The sequence below is a fragment of the Notamacropus eugenii genome, chromosome 3, assembly GCF_028372415.1.
Source record: "Notamacropus eugenii isolate mMacEug1 chromosome 3, mMacEug1.pri_v2, whole genome shotgun sequence".
NCBI classification, from domain to species: Eukaryota; Metazoa; Chordata; class Mammalia; order Diprotodontia; family Macropodidae; genus Notamacropus; species Notamacropus eugenii.
Genome location: NC_092874.1, coordinates 179661441 through 179687524, shown reverse-complemented (window position 1 = coordinate 179687524; position 26084 = coordinate 179661441). Strand labels below are relative to the sequence as shown.

General features: G+C 36.9%; 1 protein-coding gene across 5 annotated transcripts in view; it reads left to right on the top strand.

Moving 5' to 3' along the window:
• The window catches only part of RASSF8 (Ras association domain family member 8), a 110300-nt gene that overhangs the window by 29326 nt on the left and 54890 nt on the right, over positions 1 to 26084 (top strand). For all 5 annotated transcript variants that reach the window (XM_072653458.1, XM_072653454.1, XM_072653455.1 and 2 more), the window contains one exon: positions 6350 to 6445. The gene's annotated coding sequence lies outside the window, so the exon portion shown is untranslated. The remainder of the gene's footprint in view (positions 1 to 6349; positions 6446 to 26084) is intronic.

Below are 26084 nucleotides of genomic sequence, written 5' to 3'. Positions count from 1 at the left end.
TCTGGGGGTAGAGCTGTCAATAAAATGACAGAATTTTAGGTGACTGTTTAGCTGAAGTGTGACATAGTATCACAGATGTTTCAGATGGAAATTGTAAAATTTCATTTACATAGTTTATTGCAAAAAGCAGCAAGATTTGTTTTCTGACTTGGCTTATGAAAATCATAAGCCATACTGCTAACCCTTATGTATTTGGTAGTGCTAATTACTTCAATAAACAAGGAGTCATATGTGCTCACAGTTTGAAGGTGAATTAACTCAGCCCACTAGATTCCATTTAATAATGGCATCTTTGAGTGCACTCAAAGTCTCATGGTGACATAAAGTGGAAAATTTCAGTATATTTCTCTAGACCTAGGAAACCATATTTGAACTCAGCTTGGATTTTATTTGATTCATAAAAACTTTTTTCCCCCCAAAATAATCATTTTTAACCTTTTTTCATTTTGAGTTCTAAATTCTTTCCTTCCCTTTCCCCTCCCATTCCTTCCTCACCCTTTTTTCCCCCTCTCCTTAAGAAGACAAGCAGTATCAATTGCTTATACATGTGAACTCATGCCAAACATTTCCATAATCAGTCATGTTGGAAAAACAAAGTGAAAAAAGTATTCTTCAGTCTGCCTTCAGAGATAGTCAGTTCTCTCTCTGGAGGTGAATAGTATTTTCCATCATGGGCCTTTTGGAATTGTCTTGGATCATTGTGTTGAATAGAGTAGCTAAGTCTTTCACAGTGGCTCATCATTGCAGTATTGATGTTACAATGTATAATCTAGTTTTGCTCACTTCACTTTGCATTAGTTCATACAAGTCTTCCCAGGTTTTTCTGAAACCATTTCCCTTGTCATTTTAACACAATAGTATTTCATCTCGATCATAGCACAACTTGTTCAGCCATTTCCCATTTAATGGACATTGCCTCAATTTCCAATTCTTAGCCACCACAAAAAAAAAGAACTGCCATAAATATTTTTATACATGTAACTCCTTTACCTTATTCTTTGATCTATATGGTATATGTATTCAGTAGTGGTATTGTTGGGTAAAAGGGTATGGATGGTTTTTATAGCCCTTTATATTTGAGAAATGAGACCACTTAATTGTGAATTTCTTCCTACTAGTAATTTTTCCCACTTCACCACTTATTTGCTTATACCAGGGGTTCTTTAACTTAGTTCCATGAATTTTTTTTGGGTAATATTTTGATAACATTTTTATTATAACTGATTTCCTCTGTAATCCTATATATATATTTTACTTCATGCATTTTAAAACGTTCTGAGAAGGCTTCACCAGACTTCCAAAGGGAGTTCTATAACACAAAAAATATTATACTATCTCAGTTTATACTGTCCCAGATTGTTTTTGTTGATTTATGTTGTTGCTTAATAAATGTTTCTTTTACTGTGACTTGTCAGAATATCTCTCTAGTCAGTCATCTCTTTCTTCCCCTCTTTTGTCGTTTTTTCTGTTCCTGCCTAGTTAAAAGATTTCTTTAAAATCTTTCTCTTATTTTTAGTAATTTTCTTTTACTCACCTTCTTTTTCGAGAAGTTTTTGTTTGTTTTGTCCTCATTGTTCCTCTTCTTTTTCAGTCTATTCTGAATATTATTTTCTGATTCATTTGCTATACTCCTGTGCGCTCCTTCTTATGCTCCCTGATCCTTTTGTTAAATCCTCTGAAGGACAAAAATGGAGCTCCCTCTTCTGTCTAGTTTAGTTTTGCTTTTGCAGCTCTACCCATCCTTCCATGTTTTGTTTCATTCTTAAAAATATCAATTTATGAGAGAAGCATTATCATTTGGAAGCAGCATCGTGTAATGGGAGTGACCCTGTGTCCCCAAATGGTGAGTCGTGACCCTACATCCTGCTGTGATCAGCCTCCATCTCAAAGACCATGTTCTCCCAACTCTGCCTCTCCTCACTGTTTTGGATAAAGATTGCTTCTTGAAACTCAATCTCCTATGGTGGAGTGCTGTCCCTAAACTCATACAGCACTCTTGAAAAGAAACACAAACTCCCCCCAGACATAGGGAGATTCCTGTCTCCTACGGGAGACTCATACCAGTATTCCCTTGGGCATATTTTCAGCAACTTTTTGGCCCATAGGCAACTCATGTGGGTACTCTCCTCCTGGGCACTTGCTTTACATCACCCAGCAACTTCCCCTTCCTCTTTCCTAGAGACACTAGGAATTATCACCCTTTATTTGTTGCTGTTTTCTGCCTACAATTTGTAGATTACTTGCAAGTGGAGTTAGGAGGTCAATATCACCCACTGCCATCTCACCTTTATTTATGCAATCCCCTAGTCTTCTGCTCCCTCCCACAAAAGGGGCTCAAAGGACTTCATCCTTGAAGTATAAATTCAACTCTACTACTTTTGTTTGTTTTTTTTATTCTTTAAGTTTTTAATTCTTTATGTTCTTTTTGATCTTTAAAGATTTGTCAGTATTCTTTATCTCATAAAACAATGTTTGCCTTAGAAAAACCCAATAACCTCTAGACAATTGGAACTTTTCTTTGTTTTTTTTCTTATGCTTCTCTTTGTGTTTATAATTTGAATAATCTGTTCACCAAAGGGGTTTTTTTTCAATGAATGCCTCAATTTTTTCATTTTGAACATTTTTTCATTGATGATTTGGCTCAAAATTGTAGGATATATGGCTCTAGTTTTGTGGAGTGAGCTCCTTTGATTTGGGGGATATATAATTCCATTCCCTTTTCTGGTCTCTCATGGCTGCAGAATAACCCTATTATTTGCACTGCTGTTCTTTCATAGTTGAAGATCTATTTTTCTCCTGGCTGCTTTAAAAATTTGTTGTTTTTCATTGAAATTGATAGATTTAACCACTAGGAAGATGTTTAAAGTGCAATTTTGTTTTCCTTATAGCATTCTCTGGATTTCCTCAATCAATGTTGTGTTTTATTCAAAAGTTCTGGACAGTTTTCTTGAATTTTCAGTCTTATGATTTCAGGTTTTTAGAGTTATGTTCATTAGAGAGATGTCTAATCCTTGTTAGGTTTGCATATTCTGTTTTTCCATCACTTTGGCCTATATAGAGTTAATATTTGTTTCTCTTGTGCCAGATCATCTACCACATCATTTTTTGGTGATACAAATGTGTTAGCATTTTTCATAGGCTCCTTTTCTTTGAAGAGATTTATCTAGTATTTGATATTTTTTCTTAGTCTGCTAATTCTTTTTTTTTAATTTTGTATTGAGAGCTTTAATTTCTGACTTCAAATCATTAATTTCCTATTATGACTTTTTTTTAACCTTTCTGGAAGTTTTTGTCCCACTCAACTCATGATCTCTGGGGAGGCTACAGGATTCTGTCCTGTTTTATTCAATATTGGCTCAGACTCATTAATGTTATACCTCTTTAACTTATTTTGATTCCTCTTTGAGGTTTTCCTCATTCTTTTGTTTTTAGCTTCTACTCAGGTTTTCTTTCTAGTTCTTCTGGTGTTTCAGCTATTCTTTTTTCCTTATCCTGCACTCTTAGGCTTTTTCCCATCTGTTGGTGTAAGACCCTTGAGGCTGGACTGTTTATCTGCCTCACCCTCTTTGGAGGATGGCACTGGGTCTAGGACTTTGTCCTGAGTCATTTCTCAGAGAACTGAACTGGCCCCTTTCCATTATGCCTGACAGCATCCTGCTCCCCCCAACCTGTGGTTTTATGTGCAACCATATAACATGTTTTTAAGCAAGCTAGATTCCTCTCTCCTTCCTTTTCCAGCCTCAGACACTGACAAACTATGTGACATTGGATAAGTCACTCTCTAAGTGCCTCTGTTTACTCAGCTGTTTTTGTTATTGTTCAGTCATACCCAACTCTTCAGCAATCCATGGGTCCATGGGGTTTTCATGGCAAAGATACTGGAGTGGTTTGTCATTTCCTTCTCTAGTGGTTTAAGGCAAGCCAAGGTTAAATGACATGCCCAGGGTCAGATAGCTAATAAGTATCTGAGGTCCATTTAAACTCAGGTCTTCCTGACTCCAGGTCGAGTACTCTATCCACTGAGCCATCTAGCTGCCTTCTCATTTGTAAAGTGGGGATAATAATACACCTACCTCCTAGGGTTTGTGTGAGGATCAGATGAGACATTTGTAAAGTACTTAGCCTACATATTATCTGGCACATAATAGGCACTCTATTCATGGTACTTATTATTATTGTCCTGCCTTGTATATGATTAGACAGAATCAGTTTCTGCTATTTCTTGTAGGGTATGTGTATAGTAGCGTGTTAAGACAGAGTCATTGCACCTGTGGAAAATCTCTATAGCTGGGCTGCCATTCCTAAATATTTGATTTTGCTTATATTCACCATGACTGACATTTTGAAGCAATCAAAGATAGAGATGCTTAGTGAGAGTTCTAATTATAAATGTTCTCTGGTGTTGATTCAAGGTGTTTTTACCTTTTGAACTGTATTCTCTCTTGTCTAATGGAATCAGCTATAATTACTCTCTATCAGGTACAATTCTTTTCCTTTGGGGTTTAGGGATTAAAACAATTTACAGAAAGTAATTATTTTACCATCTTGCTGGTCATGTGACTCTAGATCTTAATAATTTCTACCATAGAAAATCCTTCCTTATTCATGATACTTAAAGCCTGAATATAATTTCCTTTGTTGGTTCCTCTGCCTTTTTGAAGGACAACATTTTTATTAAGGGAAATCAAATTAGTACCTGCCCTTCTTTTTCATGTCATTTAAAGAACAGCTGAAGATGAAAGGTCATCTTGTTCATAGTAGTAGTTAACTAACATTTTTATAGCACTTAATATGTACAGGCATTGTGCTAAGTGCTTTACAATTATTGTCACATCTCATCCTCACAGCAATTCTGGGAGATAGAGGCTGCTGTTATTCCATTTTACAGATAAAGAAACTGAGGTAAATAATGATCAAGCAACTTGCCCAGAGTCATATAACTAGTAAGTGTCAGAAGCTGGATTTTGCCTCCAGGCCGAGTATTCTTGTCCACTATGCTACTTCTCTATTAGTGGGAATGTGTATTATCCCCACTTTCTGGAAAATAGCACAGAATGATGCAGGAAACATTAATAAACTTTGATCCAGTAGATCCCTCATAACAACAAAAAAAGTTCTTCTCTATACTAAGATATTTGCCTCAGCACTACTTGCAGTGACATGTGGAAATAAATTATGTATCCCAAACTGGGCATACAAACTGGAAAAAAAATCTGGCATATGACATTAATTCACTTTGAATAATGATGAAAACAAATCAGAGAAACATGAAGACTTGTATGATCTGATTCAGAAAAAAGAAAGCCAAATAAAGATAAATATGTAAATAAAGGTTGTATTAAAACACAAGAAAATTAATGTATTAAAACACAAGAAAATGTAATTTCCAGTGTTGACTCCAAATGATTGAGCTTGTCAAGAGAGGAGGAAGGGAAGGATGGGGAGGGGCACAGAGAAGATATGGGCCAAAACCAGATTCCTGTTAACTGAAACTAAAAGTTTCTTAATGCTTGTGGTGGAAGACAACACATAGAAGGGAGCTGAAAGGGGAGAGGTGTTATATTACATCAAAGTCCAGAGAATTAAGGATAATTGATCTGGATCATTCCTCAGAAATGAATGTCTCAGGAAGAATTTACCAATTGGAAAATGGGGCCAACGGGGAAGGAGGGAAAAGGCAGCGAAAACATGGAGGTAAAGTCCAGAGAATGAAGGATGACTGGTCTAGGGCCCTTCTTGAAACTAGTGGTTCCTTGGTTGCAATTATGCCAATTATGAAGTGAATGATATGTCAAAACATTGTATTAACTGAATATGATCATCCTCTTCCCCCTTGGAAGCTAGTGGCATATTTCTTATCTCCAATGAATAGTACTAGGCTTTTGGTGTTCAACAATAACAACAAAAAAATATGAGAGCTCTCCTTTTCCCCCTTGGCAATAGGCAGGATTCCAAATGTTAACTCACTAACTGACTTTAAGAAAGTTACTGCAGTGGTGTGTTTAGTTCCGGTCAAGTGAGAAAGGAGGTGCAAGGTCATTCATGGTCACATCAAAAGACGTAAAAACAAAAGCTTCTCAAATTCCATTTGCAAAAGTACAAAATGCCAAAAGAAATTGAAGAAAATAAACATCCTATAAGGAATGCCATTGAGAAGGTTAAGGAGGTATGGATTATAGGATAGGAGTTGAGTGTGGGGAGTAAGAATCGGAATGACTCTTATTAAAGATACTTGGATTTCATACCACTAGGTTTTTTGCCCTTTGCCATTCCTAAATTAAAAGAGGACACATTTGCATTTTTAAGCTAAAGATTAGCCAGACTTGTAAAACATTTTGTACTTTTTCAGGTGCCTCTAGCTACTCCCAAAATACCCGGCTTGTTCTCCAGCCACGCTGAAGACTGCCTCATTTTCATTTCAAATTCTTGAGTCTGATGACGTGAGGTAAGTCTAAAAATGTTTTCCTCTTAAGTGAAGAACAATTCTTAACCTGCCCTGGTGAAAGTGTTTTTAGATCGTTAATATCTTAGAAGGTGAAATTCAAATTTGGCTTGACAGTCTGAGAAGAAACATTTAATCTCATTTTGTTATATGCATTTTTCCTACATTAAAAAAAGATGGGCAAGTCTATATTCTTTAGAAGCTGAAATGACATTCATTTTATTAGGTGCTCTGATATCTTTTAAGTCATCTGGTTTCACTTGCTAACAGCAACACAGATTTTGAACAATACATTTGAACAAACACTTATCAAGTGTATTACGTGCAAGGCGGTGTGCTAGATTTAAAGACGAAAACCTTCAGGAGGACCTTTGAGGTGCTTATACTCTAATAATTTTAATTCCATATTTTGTTTCCCTTTCACTGATACAAAATTCTAATCTGTAGGCCTTTTCTATAGTAATGAATTGAGATCAGTGTTGTGTTTTAGTGTCATTTTTACTAATTGGAGTGGTATTTTGATGAATTCATTCTCCGGAAAGGTGTTTAAGGGGAGACTGGATCAACACCTATCTTGGTGTTGGAGAAAGGAAATTCTTACTAAGGTTCTGGGGATATATCCCCCATGGTTGGAATGTTCTTCCTCCTCAGCCCCACCTTCTGATTTTCTTGGCTTCCTTTAAATCCTAACTAAAATCCTTTCTTTTACTGGAACCCTTCCCTAGCCCCTCTTAATTCTAGTGCCTTCCTTCTGTTAATGATTTCCAATTTTTCCTACATAAAGCTTGTTTGCTATATATTGATTTTCAGGTTTCCTCCATTAGTTTGCAAGCTGTTTAAGGGCAGGGAATATATTTTGCTTCTTTTTGTATCTCCAGCTCATAGCATAGGGACTGTCACATTGTAGGTGTTTAGTAAATGTTTATTGATTGATTAACCGGTGAATTAATTTTTTCATGATACTGAGTTGTGCTGGTGCAAAATATGTTACTGACAGCTGGTACTACAAGAGCCAAAATTAATTAGCAAACAACAATTGACTAATGAAAATAATTTAATGCTGATTAAGATTAATTAATCTTAATTTATACTGATTAAGTGCTCTTTTGGGAGTGCCATTTTATTTTAAAATTGCCTTCCTCACGAGATCCAGCAAAAACTAATAAAAAATCAGATGAATATATTTTATGTATCAGTGTTACAATTTGATACAGGTACTCGCTTTAGAAGCCCAGATTACAACCCAACTGCACCCTCTTCTTAGGTGTGAGACTCTTGTCTCTGTTTTCCCCTAAATCCTCTATATGCCGTTCACTCAATGTATTTGGGGAATTTTCTTTAGATTTCTTGGAACCATGCACATACTAACAGGACAAATGGGACATTCATCAGTGGCTGGCCTATTTACTATTCTAGTCCTGCATCTCTACTGATACCTGTAATGGTGGTTTCCTATTCAGTGGCTCACTGGCAATATGTTATAGACTACTCATGCCCACCATGCACCTTGTGATTATTATTTTGGCCACTGACTGCTGTAGTTCTTGTTTCTCCCTCTACAATATCTCTCTTCCAGTGTCTCTCTAATCACATAGCTGTCATCCAAGTTCAGGTCCTTATCACATTTCCCCTGGCCTCCTAATTGTTCTTCCTGCCTCAGGTTTCTCACCCCTCTGATCTGTTGTCCTCATAGCTGCCAAAGTGTCTTTCCTTTGGCACAGATCTAATCATGTCCTTCCTCTGCTCAGTGAACTCCAGTGTTTCCCTGTTACCCCTGTGAACAGATACAAATTCTTCTGTTTAGTGCCTAGAGCCCTTCACAACTTGATCCCAACCTGTCTTTCCAGCTTCATTGTTCTCCCCTTTCCATGCTCCATGTTGTTTCCCAATCCTTAACCAAATGATATTACTGGACTCATGCCCACTTTCTCATCTCTACATAATTTTCATGAGAACATTTTACCCATATGTTGAGTTCATCCTTGATTAAGCCATGAGAAGGAAAAAGAAAGGCTTTTCCATCAGATGACATCTGTTTAATTAGAAAATTGACATGTGTGGAGAAGAACCCACTGTGCTTATTATGTATTGACTGTTTTAAGAATACCTGATTAAAAGCCGCATTTCAAATAAAGTATCTCCCATGTATATGCCAAGATCATATGATTCACTGAAAGAGATAGAGAAATAACAATAGCTTTATTTACCAACTCTATACTTATTAATATTGAACTCGCATAAAGCAGGTGTATGTTTGTCACCATCATGGGAGATGCTAGCACAAAGTCCAAATAGAAGAGGGATTCCATTTAGATGGTGAGGTCTCCAGAGGATCTTTCTTCTGACATTGTTCTGATTATATCAAATCCTGGAATACTGCACAGCCTACTTTATGAAGTCCCCTTGTCCTCATCTTCTGCTCTCTGCTCCTTCCTCTCAATTTCTGATAAAGTTGCACCTATTCTTGCTACATGTACCCATAATCTCACCCACCTCATCTTTTCCAACAGCTTGCCTGTTGAAGCAACCCTTCTCACCTATCTCATTATTTCCTACTGCCTTCAGTTTCTTCCAACTGCCCAATTCTCTCTCATTTTTAAAAAGCTTTCATTAGATCCTAATATCCTCTCAGGTTTCCATTCTATATCTCAAGAACTATTCATTTATCTCATTAATTTTGTTATTTGGCCTATTTATTATTCTAGCCTGTTCAAAACTTTTGCTAAGTATACCTTCTTTGTCTTGAACTGAATTATTCATAAAAATATTAAATCAAAACATGCCCAAGATACAGCTACAGCGTACTACTAGAGATTTCAGTCTAGGCTTTCATTAATCTGTTACTCAGTACTTTTAATATGATTCAGCTGATTAACAGTGCCGTAATCTAGTTTACATTTTTCTATATATAGATTATCTTAAAGAAACTTTGTCAAATGCTTTGCTGAAAAATGGCTTCCATACGTCTATAGCATTTCCTTGATATAATAGTCTAGGAACCTTATGAAACAAATGGAATTTAAAGTTAACTTGGTATGATAATTTTGTTAGTGAATCCATGCTTGTTTCTTTCCTTTTCTACTAATAAATTTTATTATCTATATTTAGTCAGTCAATAAACACGAATGCCTACTATGTGCCAGGCACTGTAAGTGGTGAAGATACAAAGAAAGTTAAAAGTTTTTGTCCTCAGTCTAATGGCAGAGACAACATGGTAGACAACTGTATCAAAAAGGTATATACAGGATAAATAGAAAATAAGCTTTAGAGGGAAGGTACTAGAATTCAAAGAGATTAGAAAAGGCTTCCTGTAGAAGATGGGATTTTAGCTGGGACTTATAGGCAGAGATGAGGATGCATGAGGGACAGCCACTGAAAGTGCCCAGAATCTAAAGACAGAGCACCTTTTTGGATGAGAGTAAGAAGGTCAGTGTCACTAGATGGAAATGAGGGGGGAGTTAGAAGTATAAGAATATAAGGATCGGTTATATTGGAGGGGGATGGGTTGGCTATAAAGGACTCTGAATGCCAGAGAATTTTATATTTGATCTTGGAGGAGCTCATAAGGAGCCACTGGAGTTTAGTAAAAATGTATCCCTGTTTTATTTTTGGTTTATGTTTCATTATTAGTGACAGCTAGAATCGTTTCTATTGACCTACCATATACTGAAATTCTGATCCCCAATAGTAAACTTTCAGGATGAAAATTTTATTCTCTACTTAATTATTTCCTCTGTAGTTTTTCCCTTTTATGACCTTTTCTTTTTGGAATATTGATGGAAACAAATAATTGTTGCCTCATTTTTAAGACATTTACCAAGTTTATTAAGGTGAAGTTGTCTGAGAGCAATTATCTTTAAATCCACTTTAACTGAAGAAGACAGGGGAAGTAATTTGACTGTATGTATTTCCTTCTGTTTCAGGTCAAAATATCGCTGAGGTTTCCTTTTATACCCACAAATAAAAGTGTTCTTTAGAAAATAATGATTAACGTCTATAATCAGACTTTAAAATTGCCAGGAGAGTAATTTCCTTACAGTTCCTAGAATGAACCATCTGGCTGTAATCAATCATTTCAAAATTTGCATATGGATATTCTCAGAATTTGTTTGAAATTTTTTTTTTCATTTTCCTCACATGGGTTTTACATGCTTGTGATTTATTTTAGGGTGGGATGTTCTCAAATGAAACTTATAAAGAGGTATTTGTTATTGTCATAGAAAATCATTTGGACAGTTTTGAAACAGCTTGAAGTGATGGTAAAAGCAAAACAACTGGGTACTACAGGAAGAGACATTTTCTGTAATTTAAGTTGTCATAGTAACCTACATGCTGACACTTGGATGCCAGGCCTGAAGAATTTCGGTGATATTCAGATCGTATTCATCCTTTCATTTTGTATAAAGGAGTCATTCATTGTGACCTAATAGTGATAGTTTTGGTTTTTTAAAAGGTGATTTGCATATTTTAGTCCTTCCTTTGAAAACTTCTGTTGTAAATTAAAAATAATGTGTTCGTGTATGTGTGTGTGTATTTGTTAACTTTTTCAATCTTTATTATCAATATATAATTATGTATAGATTATATATATAAAATAAAACATTATACAACTTCAGCAATTAATATAGATGTAATGTTATCTTAAATGGATAGAAAATAGGTTCTTTAGAAGATTTGGAGAAAATCTTTCATTTCTCAAAATAGGAATCTTATTTTGAAAACAGTGACTTTGACTTGAGTTACGCAAAAGTTATGACTCCATCTCATTCCTAATATATTTATCAGACTGTTTTGCATTGTCATTTTAAAACAGTAATATTTTATTTAATGAAGTTTTTAAAGAAAAGCCTTAGAACGTAAGGAGACAACAAAAAGACCCAGGACCTGTCCCCCATCTTCTCCAAAAAAAATGTTGGAGGAGTTAAACATTACCTTGGTGGTATAGAATTGTAATTTGAGTCAAGGATAAATGTTAGTATACATTTGTTAAGTATTTACTAATTGCCAGGCACTTTCTAAATGCTAGTTATACTGTACAAAGAAAGGCAAAAGACAGCACCTGCCCTCAAGGAACTCAGTTTCTAATGGAGGACACAAACAAACAAATATGTATGAACAAGCTATGTGCAAGATAAATAGGAAATAACAGAGGGAAGGAACTAGAATTAAGTGGGGTTGGGAAAAGCTTTCTATATGACGTGGAATTACTTAGGAAGGAAGCCAGGAAGGGTACAAAGTATAAATGAGGAAGGGGAGAGCATTTCAAGTATAGGGGACAACCAGAGAAAATACCAGGGGCCAAGAGATAGGAGTGTCTTATTCATAGAATAGTAAGGAGGCCAGTGTTCACTGTTTCACAGAGAAGATAGGGGAGGCAGGTGCAAGATGTAAGAGTGGAAAGAAAAATGGACATTTGCCTGCTGGCAGTGACCTACCTGCTCTTCCCCATCTGGACTCTGCCCTTCACACCAGAACTGGTACCCAGACTTCCAAAATCTACTTCTCAGTCCCTGGGGAAGTTAATCCTCTCATCTTTGGATTTCCCACCTTTGGCCCCAACCAGTTCCTAAGTATATGTAAAGTAATCTACTTAGCCTACTCTTTTCTAGGTGGCCCTTGATGCCAGACTAAACCTTTAGTCATCCATTCAGGCCATCTCACCATCTGCCTTTTCCATGTAATTTTTTTTTTTCTTATTCTGTCCCCTCCCTCCCACCTCACTCTTCTTCTTCAGGTTTGTGATATCTCTGGAATAAGCAGTTTATAATTCTAGACTACAGCTCAAGAGAGAGTGAGGCTAGATATACAGATCTGAGTCAAGTGCATAGAAATCACAGTTTGGGAGCTGAAGAAGTCACCCAAAAGAGAAACTGTGGATAAAAGAAAAGGACCTAAGAAAGATCCACTCGTTACCTTTAAGTATCGTATCTGGGTGATAATTTAGCAAAGAACAGTGAGGTGTAGAGCCTTTAGAAAGGTGAGAAGAAAACCAGCTGCACTGTAATGATACCCCAAAGAAGAGAGAGTTTCATTTACCAATCCTCCCCACCACTCCCATTCCTTCCATTTTCTTCAGACTAAATACTTACAGTTTCTTTCATTTTTTGACATAAAATCCAACCTTTTTACCATCCTGGTTGCATTCCATTTTGTCACTGTCCCTCCTAAAATGTTCCATCCTGAGTTGAGGAGGAGTTCTTTGTTTTTCTCTGTCAACCAATTTTGAAGCCTGATGGTTGAGTTTACATTGACATAGGCATTTCTTTTGCTCTTGGCAACATTTTGCTTTTGACCAGAAGTTTAGCAGAGGAAGTTAAAAGAAAAGTAGGGAATTATGGTTTAGTACTAAAGGTTTCTAAAGTTGCTTATTCTCTGGCTTGATGATCTAGTCATTTTCTATTCTTCAAGAGGGAATGGTAAAGCCTAAGATGTCTGATTAATAACATATGAAACTGCCATTGAGCTGCCTTGAGTAGGTGGAAGAGATGACATGGAAAAAATGAAAAATACACAGTTGCTAACTTGAAAGATTCAGTGACAAAACACACCCAAACTTATTGTATCAAATTCTGTAGTTCATTAGTGTGCACATCTTCACATAGGAAAAAGATCCTTGGTTATGAGCAGGACATGCATGTACATTGGGTTATTTTTCCTGGTAGTAGAATAAATTTGTGCTGCTCCATTCACACACTCTTTTGTTCTCTTGCTTTAAGTATGACATGTGGAAAACATTTGTTTGAGATAGTTGACTGAAGTTAAGGAAATGTGAAATGAAGGTAGCCAGTCCATCTGGAAATTGAACATTTGACCTGGGTGGGCATCCTTCAATTCAATTAAATAAACATTTATTAATTGGCTGTGTACAAGGTGTTATGCTGTATTCTGGGGATACTGAGACAAAAAAAAATTATTATGTCCTCAAGCTTTCTTGCTGTTTTTCAGACACAACATTTATACTTGTAAAACACTAGTTGGAGAGATCTGGTAAGATTTCTCATAGGAGGTGGCACCTAAGATTTGCTTTAAAGTAAGTTTGTGATTTTGTACACCAAGGAGAGGTGGGTGTGCCTTCCTGTAATGTTAATTATGTTAATGAGAGTTAAAGATCTTCCCCACTCATTAGTAGGCCTGCCCTTTAAGGGAAGCTTGATTAGGGGAGATTTGTTTTGTAGCCAGGCCCACACCTTTTGTTAATTTCTGAGGCACTGTTTCTCAAGGGTTGTGATGCCCTCTGGCTCTGAAAATGTGTATATAGACTTTGAGGTGAGGTTTTGTTTTGGGGTTTACTCATTGTAAGTGTTTGGCCAGAGGAGACTCTGGGTAGCTGCTAAGGAGCACCCTGGCTTTGAAAACCCAGATGTTGGTGCTTCTCTCTCTGGGAATGAACTTTGTATGTATGTAATGGTCAGACAGTTGGATTTGTCTATTGATCTGATAGATCAGCGTTGTCCTACTTCTAGACAATGGACAGTCTTTGTAGAAGTATAGGGTGCCGAAGAAACTGTACTCTCAATTCAAATTGTTTTCTACATGCAATGAGTGGGGGGTGGGGAGTAACATAGTCCCTTTCTTCTGCAAGGCATATGAATTAGCAGTAGTTGGCCGCTAATTTGTACAAGTACTCTGTAGTATTATATTGCTATGTATTACCAATTTGGCAAACCTTGTATGATCTTACTCAGGCCAACAGTATGCTTCATTATCCATGGTTAAGGAGTAAAAACAAACATGAACACAGAATTTATACTTTCTCCTGGTAATTCCGTTGGGTTAGATAAGTGATTTTCTTATATTTTGAGGTAATGTAAGATGGCTAAATTTTTATTTCCTGAAAACTAACTTTATTAAAAGTATACTTTCTTTTCTTGTGCAATTTTTTTTCTTTGGGTGTATATTAGTAAAAGATGTGTGGAATTTTCTATGGTAAATATTTCAAGAATCCATGGCCATAGCATTTACTGAACAAGGCTCCATGTGGTAGCAAATAACAAGGGTCTGATATGGATGAAATGCTATAGACAGCTATGTTAGAGTAAGAATTACCTTCTGGAAATATAATATTCTAGCAGTCTGGTGAATTTTTATAAGGAAATGATGATAATCATTAGAAATGAGTACTCTAAAAAAAAAATCCACTTTAGCACAAGAAGCCACAAACCCAAAGTGCAACAGTCTTTATAGAAGGAAGAAATTCTTTTCCTTTCATACATTTCAAATAGGTATCAGAAGAACATTCAGCAAGCAGCACTATTTATCCTAGTTTCCAAGTGAAGCAATACTGTTTACTTTCAAGTGCCCTTGGCCTTGATTCAATTTTAAACATTCAGATTTGTTTATAAAGAAATGGTGCCAGGTGTAGCAGAGCATACCTGTAGTTCCTGGTACCGTGGAGGTGGGAAGCTAGTGGATCACTAGAGTTTTGGGAGTTCTGAGTTGTAGTAGGGCTATACCTGATTGGGTGGTAGCACTGGTATCAATATGGTGAATTCCAAGGGGCAAAGGGAAGGGGGAACTACGTTGCCTAAGGAAGCTTGCTTAAACTGCAAACCAGCCCAGATTGGAAATAGAGCCTGTCAAAGCTTCGCTATTGATCAGCAGTGTGAGTAAGCTCTTGAGTGACCACTCTATCTCCAGCTTTGGTGAGAAAAGAAACCAGGAAGGGAGGGAGCAGGAAACATATGAAGGGAGGAAGAAGGAAGTAAGAAGGGAAAGGACACTAAGTTGGTGAATAAAAGGATGTAGCAAATTGGAATAAACGATTCTTTTTTAAAAAACTATTAAAAGAAATTTTAAAAACATTTTATTTTGCCTTACTTCATATGAGTCATCTCAAGAAAACAGCACCTGTCTCTCACTCAATAATCCATCCTTTTTAAGCAAGTTGTGCAAAACCAACCAACAAAGAAGCTGTATTCAGTTTCTTTTTACTTATTGTTGTAGTCTGCTATTATCTTCAGTTTATACTTGTTTGTTTCTTGCTGTTTGTATGTTGTCCCCTTAGCTTCTTAAGGATAGAGGGACACTATGCATACTTTATATGCCCAGAGCTTAGTACCCTGACCAACACACAATAGGTACTTAATAAATGGTTGTCATTTTGACTCATCATATTATTTGCTGGGTTGTGCTTTTTTCAGTCCTCATCAGATCATACAAGTGCTGTTTTTCTCTGTCTCTTGACCCTTTTAGTCATACTTTTAGAAGAAGTTGACTATAGCAATTGCTTATACCTCCCTATATCCCACTCACTTCTCAACCCCTGGTAACCAGTCCCACCACTCAGTTAAAACTACTCTTTATCCAAGACCACTAATCATCTGTTTATTGCTAAATGTAAAGGACTTTTCTTAGTCCTTCTAATTCTTGAGCTCTTCATCCACTTTGCTATTATACATCCTCTCCTTCTGAATACTCTCCTTCCTGGGTGTTCACTTGTAGTACTGCTCTGTTCTCTTCCTACTGATCTGACTGATCTAAATCTTCTTTGATGCATCATCACTCGTGCCCTAATCCTTCACCAGCACTCTGTCTTTGCTCTCTTATTATACATTGATTCTCTTGATGACCTCCTCAGATTCCAAAGGTCAGACTTCTTCATGTAGATGACTTACATTTCTAACCCTAATCTTGCTTTGAACTGCAGTACCAGATCTCTAACTATTGGCTGGATGTTTCTGCCTGTCTCAGCCTTAGCATGTACAGAATAGAAGACCTTTTTGAGATTTCCCCCAAATCCTCCAAACTTCCTGCTTCTGTTGTTTTCACAAGCCAGTGGTCATCTTCTACTGTTTATTCTTCTTTACCTCTCCTATATCCAAACAGCTGCCAAAGTCTTGTTAATTCTGTTTCCCAAATATCTCACATCCTTCCCTTCCCTTCTTCTCTACTCTTGTCTCAGTGTATCTACTTCATCACTTCCTAGCTGAGACTATTAAAATAGCAAAAGATCTCTATCATTTTATATGAGGTACCTGAAGCCTATATAAGATGACCAAGACAAAATGACTATTTAAGGGTTTCTGATTCTTAGTTTAATGCATAAAAATACTTTATTTTATGTAAAGGCAGAGAAATTAGGTATCATGATCAATGTGTTGTATGGAAAAGAAAACTTGGCATTGGCTGGTGAGGATGGATTGGAATTGAATGGTTCCAGAGGTGAGAATTTTCCCATTGAATAAGAGGTTACAAGTGATTGAGGGGGGCCTATATTAAGAAAGTCTTGGCAAGACAATGAAGAGGAATGTAGATGTGGGAGATTTTACGCAAAATTAACTTCATCACTCTGTTGCCACATCTCAAGTGAAAATAAATCTGTTTTTACTTACTTAAAGACAGGGATCTGCTCCAAATGATCTTTTAAAGTCTCTTGACACTAATCTGTGATTCCTGAACAACCCAGTGCACAAAATAAGTTAGTAAGTATCATACTGAGTTTCCTGGTTCATGGAAGATAATGTCTAAAGTGCTGTTTTTGATTGTGGCTTTCAGGTAGTCCTATAATTTTTAAATTGTCTGTCCTAGATCTATTTTCCAGGTCAGTTGTTTTTCCAGTGAGATGTTTCACATTATCTTCTATTTTTTCAAACTTTTGGTTTTGTTTTCTGTTTGGTTTATCTCATAGTCATTCATTTTCATGAACTCAATTCTCTCTTTCAGAGAACTATTTTGTTCAGTGAGCTTTTGAACCTTCTTTTCCATTTGTCTAATTTTGCTTTTTAAAGCCTCCTTTTCCTCATTGGTTTTTTGGACTTCTTTTTCCAATTGAGTTAGCCTCTTTTTCAAGGTGTTATTTTCCTCAGCATATTTTTGGTTCTCCTTCAGCAGGCTGCTGATATGATTTTTAAGCTCATCTATGGCCTAGGCCCATTTCATATTCATTTTGGAGGTACTGGAGGTAGAATCCTTGACTTCCTGTGACCGTATGCCTTGTTCTTCCTCATCTGAAAAGATGGGAGGAGACACCTGTTTACCAAGAAACCTTCTATGGTCTTATTTTTTTCCCTTTTTTGGGCATTTTCCCAGCCAGTTACTTGACTTTTGAATCCTTTGTCAAGAGATTAGACTCAGCTGCTCAGTTCCCCTGGGCTTTGGGTGGGGGCGGGCCATCACTCAGGGCTGAGGTTTAGATCAGCTGCTTCCTACCACCAGAGGCTTTAAGCTGAGCTGGACAATGGACCCAGGCTGCTTCTGTGTAGCAGCCTGCTGCTGCTGCTGCCACCGCCACCACCACCACCACCCCCGCCGCCGCTGCCACTGCTGCTGCCGCCGCCTGGGGCCAGTGCTGGGGAAACCCAGTTCGCCTCTCTCCCAGCTAGGAAAACCCTCCCACACTGACCTTTGGAGCTTTCTTTATCACTTGTGGGTTGAGGGATCTGGGACCCTCCCTGCTGGGAATTCTGCCTGGAGGTCTGTTCAGGTCCTGTTCCTCCCAGTGCCACATGGACAGGGCTAGGCTCTGCTCAGCTCAGCATCCCTCGAGATGGACCTTTCCTGTTGGTCTTCTAGGTTACCTTTGGCTGGAAATCTCTTTTACTTTGTTGTTCTGTGTCTTCTGCTGCTCTAGAATTTGCTGAGAGACATTTTTTACAGGTATTTTGTGGACCGTGGGGGAAACACTAGAGTATGTGCATCTTTCTACTCCACCATCTTGGCTCCACCCCCTGACCATAAGATTTCTTAGGTAAAGTTCTCCATTGGAATGAACTGAGATACAAGGTTGAGAAGTTTAATAAATTTTTGTATGCCATACATGGATGGGTGAAAATGGCTATTTTTATAGAGAGAAGCATAAGGGATGAAGACTGAGGAGACGTAGCATTATAAAGGAAAATAGTTATTCAGATACAGTTATCAAATTAAAAAAAATTTCCTAGTTCGCGGACTTCAGGTTAAAAACTCCTGCTGTAGGAAAACCCAGAGAGGCAAGAGGTAAAACAGTTAAGAATGGTATTCTGGAAGTCTTAAGTCACAAAGAGTACTGTGGGGTTAGGTGGTGATCAGTATTCTGAAGGTATTCCAGAGGACCCAGGAAGATGAAACTGAAGAATAATACCTCTATTGATTTAAAAAATAAGAATGTCTTTAGGAATCTTAATGTGGTTTCCAATGTGAGTTAGAATAGAGAAGGACCATGAAATAGTGAGTTAATTGGTCTTGCATTTATTAGGATCCTTCTTGAAATCCAGATGTCATAGCTATGCAAGTAATTAAATTAGTCTATCTAGTAATATACTGTCATACGTAATTTTTTGCTTTGGATAACAGAGCCTGCTAGTAGCCTCCACCTCTCCACCCCTTCCTAACTCTACCCCACCTCCCACAAGACTTTGCTTTTATATAGAAATGAGAATCTGATTCAGCTGTTCTGCAGAAAAATTCCCACTGGAAACAGTAGGAGTTTTCCTAGAGTTAATATTGCACAATCAGGTCCTTTGAGGTTTAACTGATTCTTCTTAGAAAATCAATCTTAAATGGAACATTTTCCCTAAAGAGCTTAACTTTTATTTCATCAGTAAAAGGTTTTTTTGAAAGTTGAAGGAGTAACAAGTTCTTCCTCTCTTCCTGTTTTTTCTCTACCCCACTCTACTCCCTTCAAAACAGTATACGGATTAAGCAACTGATGAGCTGTGTTGACCTGATGTAATTAATTCAATCAAGATACGAAGAGTGAACATGTTAGAATTTAACTCTAGATGATAGCCTGCTTGTGTTCTTTCACATATAAATGCACTTTTAAAATTTTCATTTATTTATTTTAATTTTGGGGGCAATCAGGGTTAAGAGACTTGCCCAGGGTCACACAGCTAGTCAGTTTCTGATGCTGGATTTGAACTCAGGTTTTCCTGACAGGGCCAGTGCTCTATCCACTCTACCAAATAGCTACCTCAAGACTTTTATTAATATATTGTCTTTATATCATCTATTTTTCTTAAAAACATTCCTTCTTTCACTCATCTCTTATAATGTTTCTGAAAGAGAAGAAAGGATTAGTTCAACAAATCTAATCAAAATATTAAACCAAATGGGACATGAAAATATACTTTAAAATGAGTTTTCTCTAATGTTTGGAACATCTGAATATATACTTTCCCCTTCATCACAGAGGCAAATATTTGAGAATTAAAGTAAACCATTCACATTTATATAGCACATTATAAGTTTACAGAATATTTTTCTTACAACTTTGTGAGGTTCATTGTTAGGGATGGGCATGACCCTGATTGATGCCTTGTAGATTTAAGTTCAGGGCTGGATAGAAATAAAGCACTCCTTGGTTATTCGGCATTTAACAAAAGGAGGCTTACTTAAGCATATAAGGGAAGATTCTCCATAGTTTAACTTGGGTGGACAGAGCTCCTTATCTCTATAAAGAAATACGTTGAGTCTGCAGAGTAAGGTGTTATGATTCATGCAGTTAGGAACAAGTCTAAAAGGCCTGACTCAAGTGGGTAGGCCTTTTTTTATCATCCTTAGGTGACGGGAAGCCACAGTCTTATCCAGAAGCTGTGTCAAAGAGGTTCTCTGGGTCAGTCAAGTCCTAAGGAGAGCTTTGTTGCCTTTCAGGGAAGTTAGGCTAACTTATGTTTGGAGGAAAGGGCAACCTTTGGCAGAGAGTGGGTTCTGTCTCTCCCTAATTTATATGTACGGAAAAGATTTCCATTTTTCCGTTTTCCCATTGTCACGTAGGTGGCAAGCGTCTCATCTAAAATTCCAACCCAGGATTCTCTTCTACAAATCCAGCATTTTTTCTACTTAGTCACAATTGCCTTTTTATGGATAAGTGAAATAATTAATAATGACTAATAATAATGTGCCCCACACTGTGCTAAGCATTTTACAATAATTTTCTCATTTGATCCTCTCAACAACCCTCAGAGGTAGGTGCCATTGTGCCCATTTTATAGAATAAGCTGAAGCAGTGACTTGTCTAGTTGCACGTAGCCAGTAAATGTTAGTAGATATGTGAGGTTGCATTTGAACTCAAGTCTTCCTAAATGAAATGTTTATTATTAAAAAAAATAAAAATGAAAAAGCTACTTTGTGGTGCTTAGCACCTTTTTGTTGTAGTGAATAGATATGGACATGATTTATACTTCTTCTTCTTCTCATATAGTCCTTTACCATATCTTGATATTTTCCTTCCCTACTCTATCTTCTATCCTAGTAAACATGTACTGATGTATATATATATACATGATATATAAATGTTACTGATATTCAAGGAGGCATGTTCAATTTTTAAGTCACAGTTATATTTAAGGACATATTTTTATTATTTAAATTTTATTATGTTTAAGGACATATAAAGATATGACATGGTTCTTGCTTTCATTAAGCAGGAAGATAATACCCACACTTAGTTCTGTGCTGTCATCAAAGTACTCCCTTCAGTGGAAAAACTTACAAACTACTCATTTTTTGAGGTGAGATTCTTGTCTACTTTGTGCCATAATTATCCAGAAGAGTAAAAGAAGCAGGAAAAGTCAGTGGAACAAGAAAGGGTAGGAGGTGAGGGAAGGCAGAGAAAGGAGGAGGAAGGTAGGAGAGAGAAAGGGGCAGTAAAGCCTCATAGGGCTTCACCGGGAGCTCTCTCCATCTCTTGGTACCAGTACAACACCTGGTTCTACATCTATTATCTTTTGCATTTGCAACATGACCAGCCTACTTCCTTTTTCAATCACTTGTTTCCAGAATAAGATATTTTATGCCATTTACTGCAAAAAATTCATGATGGGTCATATACCTCAGGCTACTTACATGGACACCAGTAGTCCCTCTATTGTCTTATGGGTCACCTACAGTTTTAATTCTTAAGTTGTGATGCTGTATGATTCATAGTCATAAAGTCACAGGGAAAACATTAGTATTCAAAAAAATGGGAGGGTGTATCTAAGAGCAACTTAGGGTCATTAAAAGGACTAAAAGGACCCCCTAAGGATGTGGTCTAGCCCACTTTATTCCTTTGATTGAATTCTAGAAGGAAGGAAGCATTTATGAAATTCTTATTGTGTGTTAGCCATTGTGCTGGGGATACCAAGAAAGACAGTCTGTGACTCCAAGGAGTCTGATGGAGACAAAGTGGGGCTGAAAAGTGGTGGGGTAGGGGAAGAGATGAAATAACTACTGGGAATCACACTTCTGAAGTCCAGAGGTTGTAACAAACAGGGATTTGGGAAAATGATAATCCATGAGCCTGGTCCTCTCCCTGGAGTAGAGACTTAGGAGGGACTTATCAATGGGAGAAGAGAGACAGACCTTGCAGAGGGACATTCCATGGTGGGTGGTCCTGGGGGAGGTAGATTGGTCCTGGGTGAGGAGTCCCCAGGTCCTGAGGGAGGTTCTAGGATAAGCCAGCAGTAGAAGAGGCAATCTGGAGGAAGTCAAAAAGGCTGGGAGAAGAATGGACCTAGCTTATTTTCCATCCCCACAGCCTATTCAAGATAGGCATTTTGACAGACTGACTAACACATTGGGCTACATGTCATAGGCAGATTTCTTTGGCATAGTCATGGATTTCCTGTAGGTGGGTCTGTGGTATTCTGAGATTTGATGGTCTGGCACAATGTCATCTGTAAACAGCATGTGGAAGACTGTACCAACTCCTTGTTGGGGAAGAAGTCTTGTCCTTCTATTTGGACTCTACAAATATCTTGGAATACAAAATAGATAGGAGATTTAATGAGATAATAATTTGTCCCACCCAAATCCTACTCACTCAACGACCACATTAATGCAAGCCCCTGGGCTTTGGACCAATTTAGGGTACCAGGTTCAATACCTTCCCCACAGTAGTTCCACCCTGGACTCCTTATTCAGATACCATAATTTTGTCCCCTTTCCTGCAGTGCACACTAAGGATACCTGATTGGCATTTACAATTCCAGATCCTGGCAGAGTACTTGACGATAGTAAGCAACTATTAAATGCATTTCCATTTCATTACATAATACTATTCGGGGTCTGAGCTGAGGAGTTCTAGTGACATCTGAAAAATGTTACTGCCTGGAATGTTATCATCAACAAAGTACAATTATATCATAAATACACTAGAATTCTCTTTTTGTTTTCAGTTGTATCCATTAGAAGTCATTATTAAAAATTTGTCATTTCCTTTAGCTATACTGTTTATATAACAGCTAGGTGGTACAGTGGATAGATTCCTGGGCCTGGAGTCAAGACGACCCATCTTCCTGAGTTCCAATCTGCCCTAAGACATTCACTAGTTGTGTGACTCTGTTTGCCCTGGTTTCCTCATTTGTAAAATGAACTGGAGAAGGAAATGGAAAACCACTCCAATATCTTTGTCAAGAAAACCCCAAATTTGACCCTCCACAAATCAATTAACCTTTCAGTGTCCCAGGCAACTTTTTAAGTTTCTAAATTACAGGTGAGTTATTGACTTGTTGAAGAGGGTTTCCATACTGATAGTTATGTGCACTGTGAAATTGCTAAGTATGGAAAAAAATAGTTGTAATGGTAGACTATTTAAAGCCATCCTTATCATTACATATAGTTTATATTTCCTGACTGGTTGCAATTTATCTCCTAAAAGATGGTTTTCTAGTTTACTAACAGCTTATCATTGAGTCAGCAGTTTTCACGTTGACAGGAAAATTCTTTTTTTTTTCCAATGTAGTTGCTTGGCATTGGTCAAAAAGTATTATTAATGGATTCAGATTAAAGCTCTTGTCAAACTACTTGAAAGAAGGAAATTGCTGGCATTTATTTTATGCTTGGTAGATAACAGAGGTGTTTCTGTTTTTATAATTAACCTCAGCTTCATTGTGGTCTAACTGAACATTAGGTTGTTTTCCATTTTCATTCACTTGTAAAGGATGCCATTCCTATAAGCATAGCAAGACTGCTCTAGAACCACACACATGCGTTTATAGTGCTTGGTAAAGTTGGTTTAGCCTCTTAACAGCTTCTATCAACACAACTACCTGACAGATGGTAAAAACAGTTGGTTGCTCTTATACATTCACTGGTCAGTCCTCTGTAGAAAAGGTGATTTATTCCCACCAAGAAACTGCCATCAGGGATCAGTTCATTTCAGTATAAGATTCAATGGAAAATGGGTGTTGGTTTTTTAATTTAGATGTTTTTTCTACAGCTTATTCTAGGACATATCAATAGCACTTGTAAAGTGTTAGTTAGTGTAATCTCTGGGGAAATAAGAAATAAAGCTGTGACACTGAATTTCAATAGCACACAATTACATAAGTTTCAATGTCAGGAATTCTGACTAATAACTTATGGTCTATGTCTATACTAGCCTTTCTTCTAAATTCTAATACTGTATTTATGACCTCTCATTGAAACTGGTAAATATAGTAAGCAGTAGCTTTGTTTTTTTTCTCTAAAGAAAACTGCGGGATATAAAATAAATTATTTTTTATATAGAATACTCTATTCGAGCAAAATAGGAAGTCATTGAATAAATTAGAGGTCAAATATCATTTACCAAAACTCTCCAAATAAGAAAAAATTTCCACATGCCTCAAGTAATAATGGTCCATTGGAGTGGTATTTGATACACAAGAAAATAATTTGGACAGTTTCTCTAAAGTTTATTATTATTGGATTTGATTTGAAAGCAGATATCAATCTTAACATTCAGATTCATTCTTTTGATATATCCTTGTGCTGTACTTTCCACTGCAAAATTTCCTGGTTGGAGTGATGACTCCTAGATAACTTTCATTTAATTAAGTCTCTTTGGACATATGAATCCACTCCTCCTCTTGGTCCTCTTCTCTCTTCTCCCATCTTGTTTTTCCTCCCAAAGTTTAATATACAATCAAAGATGTACCAGTTTCTTTAATAATGATATAACCTTGAATGACATCTTGATGAAAGTTATGTAAAAAGCAGGAGACCACATATCAGAGACTCAGTTCTAGAAATGAGTATTAAGTGCTTACTATATGCAAAGTACTATGCTTGGTACGTAGCTTAAACAATCCCGCTCAAAAAACTTAACATCTGCTTGCAGGGGTGAGGTGGGTAGGATAAGAACAGCACATGTTCACAGGGGAGAAAAGAAAAGATAATAGGTAGAGGCAAAGAGCTATTCAACTGCTTTATGTGTTTCAAAATCCATTAATGGGCTCCTCCTATGAATCCCTTGCATCTTCTGCATATTCTGTGGGGTGAAATAAAAGTTTTTCTATTCATGTATATTGCTATCTTGAGTGCAGTGGGAGTCAGGACCTCATTACCTACATTTGGAGAAATCTAGATCTGAGCTGAATGTAAAATATATTTAGAGATTTTTCTGGAACATTTCTATGTGGGATAATTAGATAAGACATCCAGCAGATCCCTCATATCATGCCATTCCAGTCTTGTGAGCATCATGATTCACAATCTTCATATTTAGTTTTGAGGATCCACTTTCTTACCAAGCAAGGACAAAACCTCATCTGAATCTTTTCTCTGAGTGGGATACACAATTTCCCTTTAACTCCATTCCTCTCCTACTTTATCCACTACTATAGGGGAAATAAGGAAAGTAAGGAGACTAGGTTCTTCTTTTATCAAAGAATTAACCATGAAAGAAATTATCTTCTTTTGAGAAAGGGGAAATAATAAATCTCCAACTATCTGCATTAGAAAAAAGAAAAGTCAATTTGATTTTCATTTGAAAACAAACCAGTCCCTACTGCAAAAGTGACTGCTAAACTGTTTCCAGAGTTTGGTTGGGGTAGGGGTGGCAGTGAGAGAAGAGGTGATCTTGTACTTTTAAAAAATATATATACAGCTAAGAAATACAAGAGGTAAGGAAATAGACAAAAAAGCAACAACAAAAAAAAAAGCGGGGGGGGGGGGGAGAATCTTGCTTTCTACTTATATACCTTATCATGTAAGATAAAGATTAGTTTTTCTTCAGTCAATCAATCAGTCAGGTGGTTCAGTGAATAGACCTTAGGGCCTACAGTCAGGAAGACTTGATTTCAAGTTCAGTCCCAGACACTTAATAACTGAATGAATGTGGGCAAGTCACTTAAACCTGTTTGCCTCACTTCTTCATCAGCAAAATGAGCTGGAGAAGAAAATGGCAAACCACTCTAGTATCTTGGCTTAAGAAAACCCCAAATGGGATCATGAAGAGTTGGACATAATTCAACAACAATAGCTGTATTATATGTTCAAAGTACTCTCAGAACTGTGGGCCCATTCTTAGTGGTACTGTATTCTTTCCTTCTTCAAAGGTGTACTTTTTTTTTTTTAAACCAGTAAATTATGTGAGTGATAAAATTGGTAATACTATTTTTGGTCAGAAAAGAGGTGTGATAATAAACTGATGAGACTGTTTCATGTGATTCATGAGCTGACTCTGGCAGTAATTCCAAAGGAGAGCATCCAAAGACATTTGAGCATTAGCGTCATCCTTGGAATAAATATATAGTTTCTCAAAAGAATTAACTTGTGTGTTTTATATATGTGCATATATTATATACAGTTATTATATATAACATGCATATTATTTTTGCAATGCAATAATTATATATTTGCATGTATAATTACATGTAATATGTGATATGGTATACATGTTATACCTGCAGCATTGTAATATACATATTATATGTTTATGATATGAATGAAATAATAGTATGTAATACATATACACATA